This window comes from Zingiber officinale, chromosome 10B, assembly GCF_018446385.1.
Source record: "Zingiber officinale cultivar Zhangliang chromosome 10B, Zo_v1.1, whole genome shotgun sequence".
Classification (NCBI taxonomy): domain Eukaryota; kingdom Viridiplantae; phylum Streptophyta; class Magnoliopsida; order Zingiberales; family Zingiberaceae; genus Zingiber; species Zingiber officinale.
In genome coordinates, this window is record NC_056005.1 from 53723237 (window position 1) to 53737078 (window position 13842).

The following is a 13842-nucleotide window of genomic DNA, read 5'->3' on the forward strand; positions in this document are numbered from 1 at the left end:
GTCAGGTAGGGTGTGTGATAGTTCTGCTCTATTAGGCTCCGCTGGTCTGGTGATGCAGCGTGGTAGCCGACAGACAGTTTTGCTCTGTTTGGCTCCGTTGGTCCGCTCATGGGTAGTGTGACGTGGCGTGGCAGCCGGCAGGGTTCCCTCCTCTGGACTGGCTCAGGGAAATGAGAGCATTGTGCTCCCCCACTTATGATTTGGGGTAAGGAGGATAGGTGTACTCTGACAGCATCCCGTCCACTCAGTCACTCAGGAGCAGTGATGGCAGAGTGCACAGTTATCACAACCCTATCCACTCAGTCTCACCATCGTGTGTGTGATAGCTGACTGGCAGTAGGGGTGACCAGGACATGTCATTAGCATCATACGCATTGATGCATTTATTACTTGTGTTTGCTGCACTTATTTACTGCATATTTGGTGGATGCATATGTTTGACATGAATACAGAATTTATGATACTCTCGGTCTGATGACTTTGTTATCTCTATATCAGGTCCTGGTTAATAAAGTTTTTCTCCTATTTATTTCAATTTTCATTTACATTCCTTTATCAGGAGACTGTACGCATAATTATTGCTATTAGTTATTTCTTACTATGCATGTTAGTAGTTACCCGCTGAGGAGTTGGCTCACAGATTATACTATTTCGAAGGTTGGCTTGAGATCTCCAACGATAGCTAGTCAGCATATGTTGCATTTAGGATTCATTCGATGGCGTAAGAGGTGTTGCTTTTATTTGCGACATTGTGATTTGAGTTTTATGGGTGTAATTAAGTAGGAAGATGATTTTATCGTTGCTTATGTTTGTTTTTTACTATTAAAGCTGGTGGTGTGCTTGTTTATATATTTTAATTGTTTGCCGTATGTCAAGGTCAAGGTATATATATACGAGGACATTGTAGGAAGTTTCATATTGTCATCACCGTATAGGGAGAATCGTCAAATTTCTTCTCGCAGGGACCACTGGGCGTGATAATATTTTAGTATTAGAGCTAAGTTTCATGAGCCAAACTTGGTCTGGTTCGAGTCTCACCTCATTATGCTTCATACTATTATATTCATGAAAATTCCATTTTGGTTTTATACTAGGCTCTTCCTTTTCGACATTACGAGGAGTTATATGGGGGTTGATGAATGAATACGCGCGGAACATCTCAACATCCTCGATGAATAAAAGTTAATTTTATAGTAATGTATCAGGTTATAGAGGATGAGAGATGTATAAATCTATCTGCTGATATCCGAACTAAGAGAGACGCAACATGACAGTTTGAACTCAGGCTCTTGAGCAATCAACTGATTGTGCGTCGGGTTGATGAACTGCCAGTAGTGGTCAGACTACATGATACTCGGCACAAGCTAGGAAAAGTGGCGTGAGGTGGCTAGATTATTTCGGTAGGGGTACCATGTACTACCTTGTGCGCGGTAGTGTCATCACACGCACCAGCAGAGCTACCGTGCGACCTACACCACCACTACTTGGTACTACCACCAACACCACCGTGACATGTCGTAGTGCCCCCTTATAGCTTAGCCCAACTCGGGTCTATCGGGTATTTTCCACTCTCCGAAGCGGTACAGAGCGGTGCAGGAGTCTTCGCTCCACCCACAGTCTAGTCCAACTGGCCCGTGCGGCGCGACAAAGTAGCCTGGCTCCACCTCATTGGCGAAACTTAACACCCAACTCCGGTCCTAGCTACTGCGGACAAAGGGTACGCTGTCGATCGGTACCTTTGAGAGTGAAGCCAGAGGAGCACCTGCCATTCGGCGACATATTTACGCGCTTGTCGCACGACGGTGGGTGGGAAATCAAAGTCGCAGCATCAAGGCGGCCGCACCTGGAGGCGGCGGTGCTGTGGGATTGAAGGCCGGAGGCCGTACAGATAGACCTGTCATGGACCTTCTCATGTTCGAGTCACCGTTCGACAGTTGCTGAGGTCGATTAAGAGAAATCGATGAAGTGGTCGTGTTCCATACTGGACTTCGCAGACCCGCTCGCACAGGCCGCTTCTGTGTTCGAATTAACGTGGACGCTGGACTCAGCTATATTAGCAACTCAGATACTGTCCCGTTGATGTCTTGCCGGTTACCAGCATGGACAACGTAAGTCGTCGAAACTCACGGATCTACAAGTGAAGCTAGGCTCAGGATAGGCATGTAAAGCATGTGTAAAGCTTGTGATTTTGTATCGAAGTTTATTCTTGGACACGGTAGGAGGTCGGATTAGGCGATGCACGGTTACATAGGTTTATTCTAAAGTGAGCGAGCGCAGTCACCGTCAGTGTTATCGAAAAGTAGAAGGCAGTGGACGAATCCAAACAAGAAAGAGAGTCACGTATCGGCTAGGGAGAGGAGGCGATATTCGTAGTATTGCCATTTGTGAGCAGGTACTCGGCTGACGCAAGGAAGCACGCAGTATCGACGGTGCAGCAAATTTCATTGACAATATGACAGCCCAAACCTATTATTGCGTGCCGCGTGGTCCAAAGCCTTCGGCGATAATCGTCGTAGTCGAGCCGATACAGCCACGCTGCCTGGGATAGATAATCGGTTTGCTGCAGTAACCACCGCAATCCTCGTTGCTGAATGTGAGACCTCGGAGGCTTTTTATTACGCGCAGTTTACGAGCGCCAGATTGGTGTAAGACGACAGGTTTACGTGATGCATCTAGCTGCGGACATGATAGCTCCCCTGCACCCTATGGCATACTGGGTGGGCGATAGAGGTGATTGCCGCTGCAGTTCTCTGACGTTATTCAGTCTTATTCGAGGAGTCTGTCCACGAGCTGGATCTCCTTCGACGTAGTCGGTAGCAGTTCGCACGACGCCTTCATAGTTACCGCACGCTTCTCCTACGCTAACTATTATGCTAATTGACTATCGCGCTCTCGTCTTGCTGTAGCCTCGGTCAAGCCGCGCCTAGATCGCGTCGTATTCAGCCAGATCGTCAGACAAAATATAACACCTACCGTTGATACCAGTCGTCTATACCAGCAGTGGTAATCTTGCGCGATAGTACCACACAGAGATGGGTTCTTGTAGTGTCGTATACGATGTCTTATGCCATAGCGATGTATTGTCCGATAGATCTGGTAGCTCGCATTCTTTTATATCCCATACCTTTATGAGGGAGATTAGTAGATTATCCACTATTAGACCACAGTGACTGACCATTTCTCTACTATCCGATGATACTTTGGACATCACCCAGGATGTCAGAGGTTGCCCGTTAGATTTTGGCAACATGATACTTACAGTAGATCTTTTAGGACTAGAAATGGTCGAGTTTGATATTATTCTTGGCATAGATTGGCTGTCTGCATATCATACCACAGTTGATTGCCAGACGAGGGTGGTCACATTCCGACCTCCGAACCAACCCTCGTGGGATTTCACTAGCATCAGGGACGATGGCATATTGATCATTTTAGCTATTCAAGCTCAGAAGCTGCTGTCACATGGCTGTCATGATATTCTGTTATCTATGATTAATACTGAAGATGGCAGTAGTTCTCAACTCTTTGACGTTCCAGTAGTCCAAGAGTATCCGGATGTATTTCCAGAGGAGCTACCAGGTTTGCCTCCGAGAAGGAAAGTGGAGTTTTCTATTGAGTTGATTTCGGGAACAGCTCTGACATCAAAATCTCCTTACCGTATGGCACCAAAAGAGTTGAACGAACTGAAGGTTCAACTCCAGGAGCTTTTAGACAGGGTATTTATACACCCTAGAGCTTCTCCATGGGGTTCTCTGGTATTATTTGTCAAGAAAAAGGATGGAACTCTGAGGTTGTGCATAGATTATAGACAGCTGAATATAGTGACCGTCAGAAATAAGTACCCTTTACCTCGGATCAAGGATTTATTTGATCAGCTCAGATGTACATCGGTGTATTCTAAGAATGATCTGTGGTCTGAATATCATCAGCTGAGAGTCAATGAATCTGATATTCAGAAGACAGCATTCCATACCAGATACGACCATTATGAGTTTTTGGTAATGTCATTTGGGCTTACCAATGCTCCAGCGGTATTTATGGATTTGATGAACCGCGTCTTCCTGGAGTATCTTGATCGGGTTGTTATCGTTTTTATCGATGACATATTGGTTTACTCGCGTTTCGAGGAGGAACATGCACAGCATCTTCGTACAGTCTTGGAGACTCTTCGATGACATCAGCTATATGCGAAGTTCAGCAAATGTGCTTTCTGGCTATCTTCAGTCAGTTTTCTGGGGCACGTGGTCTCCAGCCGAGGTATTTCAGTAGACCCTCAGAAGATCGAGGCTGTCACCAGTTATGAGCAGCCGAAATTAGTAGAGGAGATCCCAGTTTCTTGGGACTGGCAGGATATCACAGACGTTTTGTTGAGGGTTTCTCCCACATAGCTATGCCATTGACACGCCTGACCAAGAAAGGCATGAAGGTCACGTGGTTCGAGGCTTATGAGACCAGCTTCCAGGAGCTGATGCAAAGATTAGTGTCAACTCCAATTTTGGTTTTGCCCGCTAGAGAGGATGTATTCATACTTTACATTGATGCATCTCTTCAGGGTTTAGGCGTTGTTCTGATGCAGCACGGCAGAGTAGTCTCCTATGCTTCTCGTCAGTTGAAGGACATTAGAAGAACTACCCGGTACATGATCTGGAGCTAGCCGCCATCATCTTTTCTTTGAAGATTTGGTGGCATCATCTGTATGACATTACCTTTGAGATTCTCACAGATCATAAAAGTCTCAAACATATTTTCACCCAGAAGGAACTTAATCTCCGACAGAGGAGATGGATGGAGTTCCTGAAAAATTATGACTGTACCATTAGCTACCACCTGGGGAAAGCTAATGTGGTTGCCGATGTACTTAGTTGAAAGTCTAGAGGGACTTTAGCTTGCCACCGAGTTATGGTCACAAACTTGATTCAGGGCTTCTCTGAGTTGGGCCTTCAGGAGCAGGGATAGACAGAACAGGGTATATTGGTAACCATGGTTGCTCAGGCATCGATCAGGACGAGGATCTGAGAGGCACAGGTCGGTGATCAGTATTTTCAGTTCATTGGTAGCCAGATAGCTTCCGGGCAGCAAGTAAAGGCGGAGCACCAGAGACCTACCGGATTACTTCAGCGGATTCCTATTCCTGAGTGGAAATGGGAACACATTACCATGGATTTTGTGGTGAGTTTTCCTAGGACACGACAAGGCCATGACGTGATTTGGGTAATCATTGATCGATTAACCAAATCGGCACACTTCTTAGCGATCCGAAAGATTGATTCCCTGGATCGATTGGCTGATCTGTATTGCTGAGAGATCATCAGATTACATGGTGTTCCTTTGAGTATTATTTCGGATAGAGACCCACGGTTCACGTCCCGGTTATGGCAGAGTCTACAGTGGCCTTAGGCACTCAGCTCCGTTTCAGTACAACTTTCCATCTGCAGACAGATGGATAGTCAGAGCGGACCATTCAGAGTCTAGAGGACTTGCTGAAGTCTTGTGTATTAGATTTCAGAAGCAGTTGGGAGGACCATTTGCCATTAGTAGAGTTTGCCTACAACAACAGCTTTCATTCAGCTATCCAGATGGCACCATTTGAAGCGTTGTATGGTAGGCTTTGTCGGGCACCCACCCTCTGGGATGAGGTTGGGGAGGCCTAGTTGCTAGGTCCTCATAGAGCTCAACAGGAGGCAGAGTTGGTCCCTACTATTAGACGGAGGATGTCAGAGGTGCAGGACCGCCAGAAGAGTTATGCTGATCGGAGACGCAGACCCCTGGAGTTCTCTAGTGGTGACCATGTATTTCTGCGAGTCTAACCCACGAAAGGGGTGAAGAGATTTGGCCTCAAAGGTAAGCTAGCTCCGCGCTACATTGGACCTTTCCAGATCTTGGAGAGGATTGGAGCGGTAGCTTATCGTCTGGCACTACCACCGTCCCTTGCAGGCGTTCACGACGTATTCCACGTGTCTATGCTCAGGAAATACGTAGCCGACCCAGCACATGTGTTATATGATATACCAGTTTCCCTTTAGCCTGACATTACCTACGAGGAGGTTCTAGTACGAATTCTGGACCACAAGGAGCGTCAACTGTGGAACAAGACTATCCGACTTGTTAAAGTCGGGTGGCAGCATCATTCAGATGAGGAGGCTACCTGGGAGCTTGAGGATACGATCCGAGCTCGATACCCTCACCTTTTCACTTGAGGTATATGGGTTATTTTCCGTTCAGCATTTAGACTTTCTATCTATATTTAGTACTTGCTGATGGTAGATAATGAAAATTTGGAGACCAAATTTTTATTAGTGGGGGAGAATGTAAAATATCGAAAAAGGGCCAATAACCATAAGGGAATTTTCCAAAATTTTTAGAAAATTTTTGGGAATTCTTCGGAGATCATATGACGAGTTTAAGGGGATTAAATATTGGGCTCCGGGAAAGCCTGTTTAGGCTACCCCATTTAAATAAGGAAAAGTTAGATTTTTCCTTTTTCATTTATTCTTTTCCTTCTCCTTTTTTTTCCCCACGTGCCCCAGCCCTAACCCGACGCCTCCTCGTGCCGAGCCTCCAATCACGCCGATCTGCCTTAACCGCCACTCGACGGTTCCTCTCTACCCTGTGTTCATAACTGTTACAATTCTGCAAGTGCACGGATTCGTCGAACCCACAAGGACTGGTTATGAGCACTAGTGATGGCACACTTAGGATTAGCTACACTATCGATGGTTGTAAGTAATATAAGAAAAGAGATTCAAAAGTGAGGAATGAGAACTAGCAATAAGGGGAAATCAACCTGGTTAATGAAGAGTTCTAGGAGTTCGATTTTTGATGTGTCTCATACTATCCTATACTCATTGTCCATCGGCATGCATTCGTCAGAAGCTAAAGCAAATATCTTTGAGCACCAAACAAAGATAATTCCTACGAAATTCTGTTACGGTTAACCCCTATCACTAGGGCGCCTCGGTAGATCGCAAGGACACGACTCTTACTGATGTTATCAAGGATACAATTAAGAAGCTAGGTTTGGTTTCTTACTTCCTTGCGAAGGAGTTGCCTCTCCTTTCGAGGAAGCACCCTAGATGTTCGTGAACGGGTTACCCCTGTCACTAGAGCCCCTCGGGTGTACGATCTAAGGTATTCCCTCTACGAGGTTGGCAATTCCTGCATAATCAATCAACATGACAAAGAAATCGAGGAATCGAAACAAAGCAAGTGAAATCATCCAATGAATATAAACATGATATGAGTTTTACATCAAAACCAATCCACAATTACTCTCTCATCCTAGAACAAAGACACTACTCCATAGACGCTAAAGAAGAACCCGAAGACATGGTGAATCTAAACATATAATCCTCATAAACGAAGAGAGAAAGATGAAGTATGCTTATCCAATGGCGATGAGTAATCTTCGGATCCAATCCTCTACTTCTGGAGTTGAGGTGGTGATGGAAGGTCACTGGATCGATGTCATGGAGGGTGTGGAACAACACCAGAATGAATCTCCTCTTCATGGCTCGCCTCCCAGCTCTCCCCTCTCAGAAAAGGGGTTAAAACCCCTTTTATAGGCTAGGGCACGGCGCAGCGGCACGACCGTGCAAGGATGGCACGGCCGTGCCCTAACTGGGCTCTGGATGCGCTGCACGGCTGTGCTAATTGGCACGGTCGTGTGATGCTGGGGCTTGGTTCTTGGGTACACGGTTGTACAGGGTTGCACGGCCATGTGCTGCTTGGCCTCGGTCATGGGGTGCACGGCTGTGCAGGGTTGCACGACCGTGTACTGATCCACCTTTGGTTTGGTCGCACGGTCGTGCAAGGGTTGCCCGGTCGTACGCATCTTCCCTTTTGTTTGACAACACGGTCGTGCAAGGCTTGCACAGCCATTTTCTCTGGCTCGCTCCGGTGCGTCGATAAATGCTGTTTTCGCTCTGAAAGTTGTCCCTGTCAACACAAAATTAAACAAAGAGCAGATATCCGTACAAAAAAGTATATATGATGAATATATGATAAAAGAGACGATCATACAAAGGATACGTACATATTTTTAGTTAGAGCCCTAGAGCCAATCATTTGATGATTGTATGGACTCAGTGTATCATATTCTTGTATATTAATAAAGGAATTTGTTTGGTTATTATACTTATTTGTATTAGTGCCAAATAGACTAAGTATAATAGCGTCCTTGAGTAGAAGGTTCATACCTATATCAATCGATTAGTTGAATCGATAGTGAGATGATATAGGGAACACTACACTAAATCATTCCTAGTCGAGTATTAACATTCAGGGACAATGTTAATGCAATAAGACTAGCATGTAGGTCAGCTCGATGACTTGATCTCACAAGTCATGGATATAGAGATATCAAGCTGACACATGGGTATACATTGGAGAATGTATACTGAATGACCCGCCATGAGAAAGTATCATGGATCGTTATATGAGTGTCATATACTTTCTCATGTGTCTATTAGTATGACTATTAGTCCTTAGACCTGAAGTCACCATGGATCCCTACATAAGGAGTTATGTACTTTGGTTTCGTCAAACGTCACCCGTAACTGGGTGGACTATAAAAGCGATTACTGGGTATATAACGAATTATGTAGAGGGATGTGAGTGACGTAGATGGGATCTATCCCTCCCATATGACGAGAGCGACATCGGTATTCTTCATAGAGTGAGACCACTAAGTGCATGGCCATGCCCAAATGAGTCAACATTAGATGTTGAGCTCATTTGATCGAGTGAGTCTACTTGGAGTTCAAGATTTAGATTGATTAGAGGATGACATGGTCTATGCCTCATATTGATCAATCTAGATGTCTAGGATAGAAGGACAATGACTCATATATTGTGAGAAGTCACAATTAGTAGTCACAAGGTGATGTCGGATCTCGACATTCTTGTAACTTGGGTAGTAATGATGTGTTGCTAGATACCGCTCATTACTTATGCTCCTAAATGGGTTTAGGGCATTGCCAACGTTACAAGAACCTATAGGGTCACATACTTAGGACAATTATGTGGAGATTAGGTTCATATGATGAACCAAGAGGATTAGATTCATTTGATGAATCAAATTGGATTAAGAGTAATCCTAATTGGGCTAACTTGAGTTCGACTCAAGTTGATTCATGTGTTCAATGAGTCTAATTTAGATTTTGACTCATTGAATCAATTTAATTTAATGAATTAGATTCATTATATTAAGTTGGCTCGAATCAAATGGTTAGATTAGATCAACCATGATAGAGATTGGGTCAAGTTTGACTTGACTTGAGAAGGAAGACCAAAGGTCAATTTTGACTTGACCTTTTGCCACCTCATTGGTGAGTTGGTATTAGGTGGACCAATAATGATGTTCCACATCATCATGGGTGCCACCTCATGGAAGTTACAAAGCCATTCTCTTTAATGGCTTCATATTAATTGCAATTAATGCAATTAATTTGGGAGTTTTTTGAGAGTGGCCGGCCACTTTGTGTTGGAGTGTGAATTTATTTTCATTCAAGTGGTGTAACTCCTTCTTCTTCCTTGTGTTCTCTCCTTGCTCTCCCTCCTCTTCCTTGCCGTGACCTATCAAGGTGCTAGCACACCTTTGTTTAGGTTTTCTCCATCAAGAATTGTTCGTGTGGATGCTTCTAGAGGACTGACGCTTGACGGTCTAGCGGGAACGCGAAAGGGCACGCTTCAAGGTATATTCTTAACACATAGATCTAGGAGTAGATCTAAAAGGTTTTTCAAATTCGTACTCGTATTTATTTTTGGTTTTCCTTGCACGGATCCGTTGGCCTTGGGTGATTCAGGATTTCCGCGACTCGAAAAGCGGTTTTCAAGGCCCGAAAAACCCAACAGTGGTATAAGAGCCACGTGCAAGGCTTATATGAATTTGTTTTTGGTTTTAATTTTCTGTAAAATTATGATTTTCGAGTTTTTATGGGTAATTTTTCCGTAGAAGCGAAGCACAAGTGTCTCGGCACTTGTAGGCTTCGGCTACCGGAAAGATTTTTCCAAAACGGCTTCGTTTCGCCCCAAAATTTTTGGGACAGCGGGCTTGGGTGCCATTAGATCGCTTAGGAGCAACTCGCGATGGTTAGATCGCGGGTAGGGGTACTGCCCCTAACCCCGCAAGGGGATTTGCTCCGCGGTTGCACCCGAAATCGCTAAAAACGAATCCACCGGGAAGATTTTTCCGAAACGGCAATGTCTCGGCCCAAATCGTTTTGGGACAGCGGGTTTAGGCGCTGTTGAATCGTAAAGGAACCCTCGCGATGGTTAGATCGCGGGTAGGGGCGCTGCCCCTGGTCCCGCAAGGGGATCCGTTCCGCGATTAAACGGAACCGTCGGGAAATTTTACTCGTAAAATTGCAAAAATTAATTTTAAAATTACAGAAAATTATGAAAAATATATAATTTTGAATTATATATTAATTTTGTGATAGTCATGGCCCAAAAACCCAATATGATTGGATTGTGTTGTAATTCATAATACGGCCTGCGTGCCGTTATGTGTTTGCGAGTGTTGTATTATATTCGCGACCTGCGCGTCGTGCCTTCTTTTATCTTCTTGTTGTAAATTAGATTTAGACTCGAATGTAACTCAAGTTTCAAATTGTAATGTACAAATTGGAGCGGTGGAGGGTCCACACGAGACGGAGTTCCGAGGCGGGCACGAGCAACACAAGGTGGTCAAAGGGAGAAGCTTGGAGAAGCTGTTGACCCTAGGTTGACCAATCGATCTTCTCATTGGCTTGAGAAGATCGTAGTAGGGCCATGACTAAATCACAAATAGATTAATTATTTGCTTGTGTATGTGATGCATATTTAATAAGTAGTTAATTAATTAGTGCCTTACGATTAGATTAGATCAAAGTCGTGCACATGATGCACCCTTGTGATTAGATTAGATCTAAGTCGTGCACAAGATGCATCCTTTTTTATTAGATTAGATCTCAATCGACTCAACACTAATGCCTAACCGTGCTGTGATACCTATCACTACCTCGATCACATGTATTGTTGAATCTGCCAAAGCAGAGCAATACATATTATCTTGGTAGGGTACGGAGGGACAATCTTGGTCCCGCCTATCAACGCATGGGTGAATACAAACTCAATTAGATTGAGTATTCCTAGTTACTCGGTTGGATCGAGTCAACTATAGGCATTCTTCCAATGGTTGGAAAGGTAGGACAAAATCACGTTTATATTAATTCTCGGGCGTATTAGCCAAAGCTAACTCGAGTTTTAATATAAATTCGGATTTTATTCTATAAACAAGAGTTGCATAGAGATGTAATTGGTAATCGTTACCTACCGATCATACTAAGCCTTGGGCGTATTAGTCAAAGCTAACTCAAGGGTTAGTATGATGTGGATCTTGTCCCACAAGAATTATAGTATTCAGTGGGAGCATCATTTAGTTAAAGGCCTAATTAAATGATTTTAAAAGAATATGATATTTATTTCGCAAATTTTTCTGTTGTAGATAACCATGATGTCGAACACGAATTCCTTCTCCCTACGATGTCCTTGAGAAGGACAAGCTCAACAGAGCGAATTTCCACTGGTACAGAACTTGAGAATAGTTCTCACCTAGGAACGTACAGGCTGTGCAGCCCATTAGGAGGCTCCTCACGCCTAATGCCGCATGAAAAGATGCTTGAAGCATCAAGATGGCGCGATTAGATGTGTCTGTCTAATGCTGACCATGAACTCTGAGCTTGAAGCAACACGAGTTGATGGGCGCTTATGATATGGTTGAGCATCTTCGCCAACTATATCAGGGACAAGCGAGGCATGAGAGATTTGAGATCTCTAGAGCAAAGTTTGATCAAGATGTCGAAGGTCTGGCTTATGTACTCAAGATGATTGTGTCATAGAGAACCTACAAGAGGTTCCCACTTGAGAGCGGCATGACTTGATCTTGCGGTCCTTGCCGGATAGCTATAGTCAATTCGTTCTCAACTATAACATGAAGATTGACAAGCCACCGCCCGAGCTACTTAGTATGTTACGAACTGCTGAGATTAACCATAAGAAGGTTAAGCCCATTCTGATGGTCCAGACAAGGGCAAGGCAAGCCCAAAGGTGAGAGTCCCAAACCAAGGGCAAAGGCATCCAAGCCTAAAGGAGGGGTGAGGATGCTACTGCTGCACCGCAGGCAGGGCCAAGAGGAACCGCAGGTATACTTGGAGGATCTGAAGAAGAAGCGGAGTGAGACTTCCACTTCAGGTATATATGTTATAGAAGTCAATCTATCTATTTCTACATCATGGGTATTAGATACTGGATGTACCTCTCACATTTGTACTGATGTGCAGGCGCTGAGAAATAGCAGAGCATTGGCAAAGGGCGTGGTGGACCTACGAGTAGGCAATGGAGCACGGGTTGCTGCTGTTGCTGTAGGAACTTATCAGCTATCTCTGCCCTCTGGGCTTGTACTAGATTTAGATGATTGTTGTTATGTGCCTGCTCTTACTAAGAACATAGTTTCAGTTTCTTGTTTAGACAAGAAAGGATACTCTTTTATAATAAAAGACAAATGTTGTTCTGTTTATTTAAAAGATATGTTGTATTGTAGTGCACCACTAATAAACGGACTCTATATTCTAGACCTTGAGAGCCCTATCTATAACATTAGTACCAAGAGGTTCAAGTCAAATGACATGAACCAAACTTATCTCTCGCTTAGGTCATATAAATGACAGCGCTTATCGACTCCATAAGGATGGTTTGGACTCATTTGATTTTGAATCATATGAGATATGGAGTCATGCCTACAAGGTAAGATGACCAAGACTCCTTTTAGTGGGCACACGAAAGAGAGCGACCGATTAGTTAGGACTCATACATAGTAATGTATGTGGCCCTTTCACGCTGCTAGAGGCGGTTATAGGTACTTCATCACATTTACTAATGACTTAGTAGATATGGTTATGTGTATTTGATGACATATACTGAATCCTTTGAAAGTTCAAAGAATTCAAGAATGAAATACAGAACGACAAGAGTATTAAGATACTTTGATCAGATCGAGGTGGTGAATACTTAAGCCATGAGTTTCGTGACTACTTAGCTGAGTGTGGGATTTTATCTCAACTCACTCCTCCTGGAACACCACAGTGGAATGGTGTATCCGAAAGGAGGAATCGTACCTTATTAGATATGGTACGATCTATGATGAGTCACACAGATCTTCCGACATATCTATGGGGATATGCTCTAGACACAGCAGCTTTCATTCTCAACCGAGTTCCATCCAAGGCCGTAATAAAGACACCATATAAGATATGGACGGGGAGAGATGCCCAGGTGTCTTTCATGAGGATTTGGGATTGTGAGGCTTACTACGACGTCAAGTCTCAGACAAATTAGGATCCAAATCCGACAAGTGCTATTTCATTGGATATCCCAAGGAAACTAAGGGATATTACTTCTACATTCCTAGTCAGCACAAGGTAGTTATGGCAAAGACTGGGGTCTTTCTAAAAAGAGACTTTGTTTCTAGAAAGACTAGTGGGAGCGCGTTCGATCTTGAAGAAGTTCATAGCACTGAAGCCTTGATGGAAATTGAACTGGAACCACAAAGTGTTGTGGATGATGTTGTTCTCAAGGAGTTGAGGAACAATAACTAGTTCATGTAGACATACCTCTTGCAGGTCTGATAGGGTGCGTCGTCAGCGAGAGATACTCATTTCTCTTGTCGACCATGATGACATTGTACACATAGAGGACGAGCCTACCACCTATCGAGGCGTGATGAGACAGATTCAGAAATGGCTAGAAGCCATGAGATCCGAGATGGAATCCATGTACACCAACCAAGTATGGACTTTGGTTGAT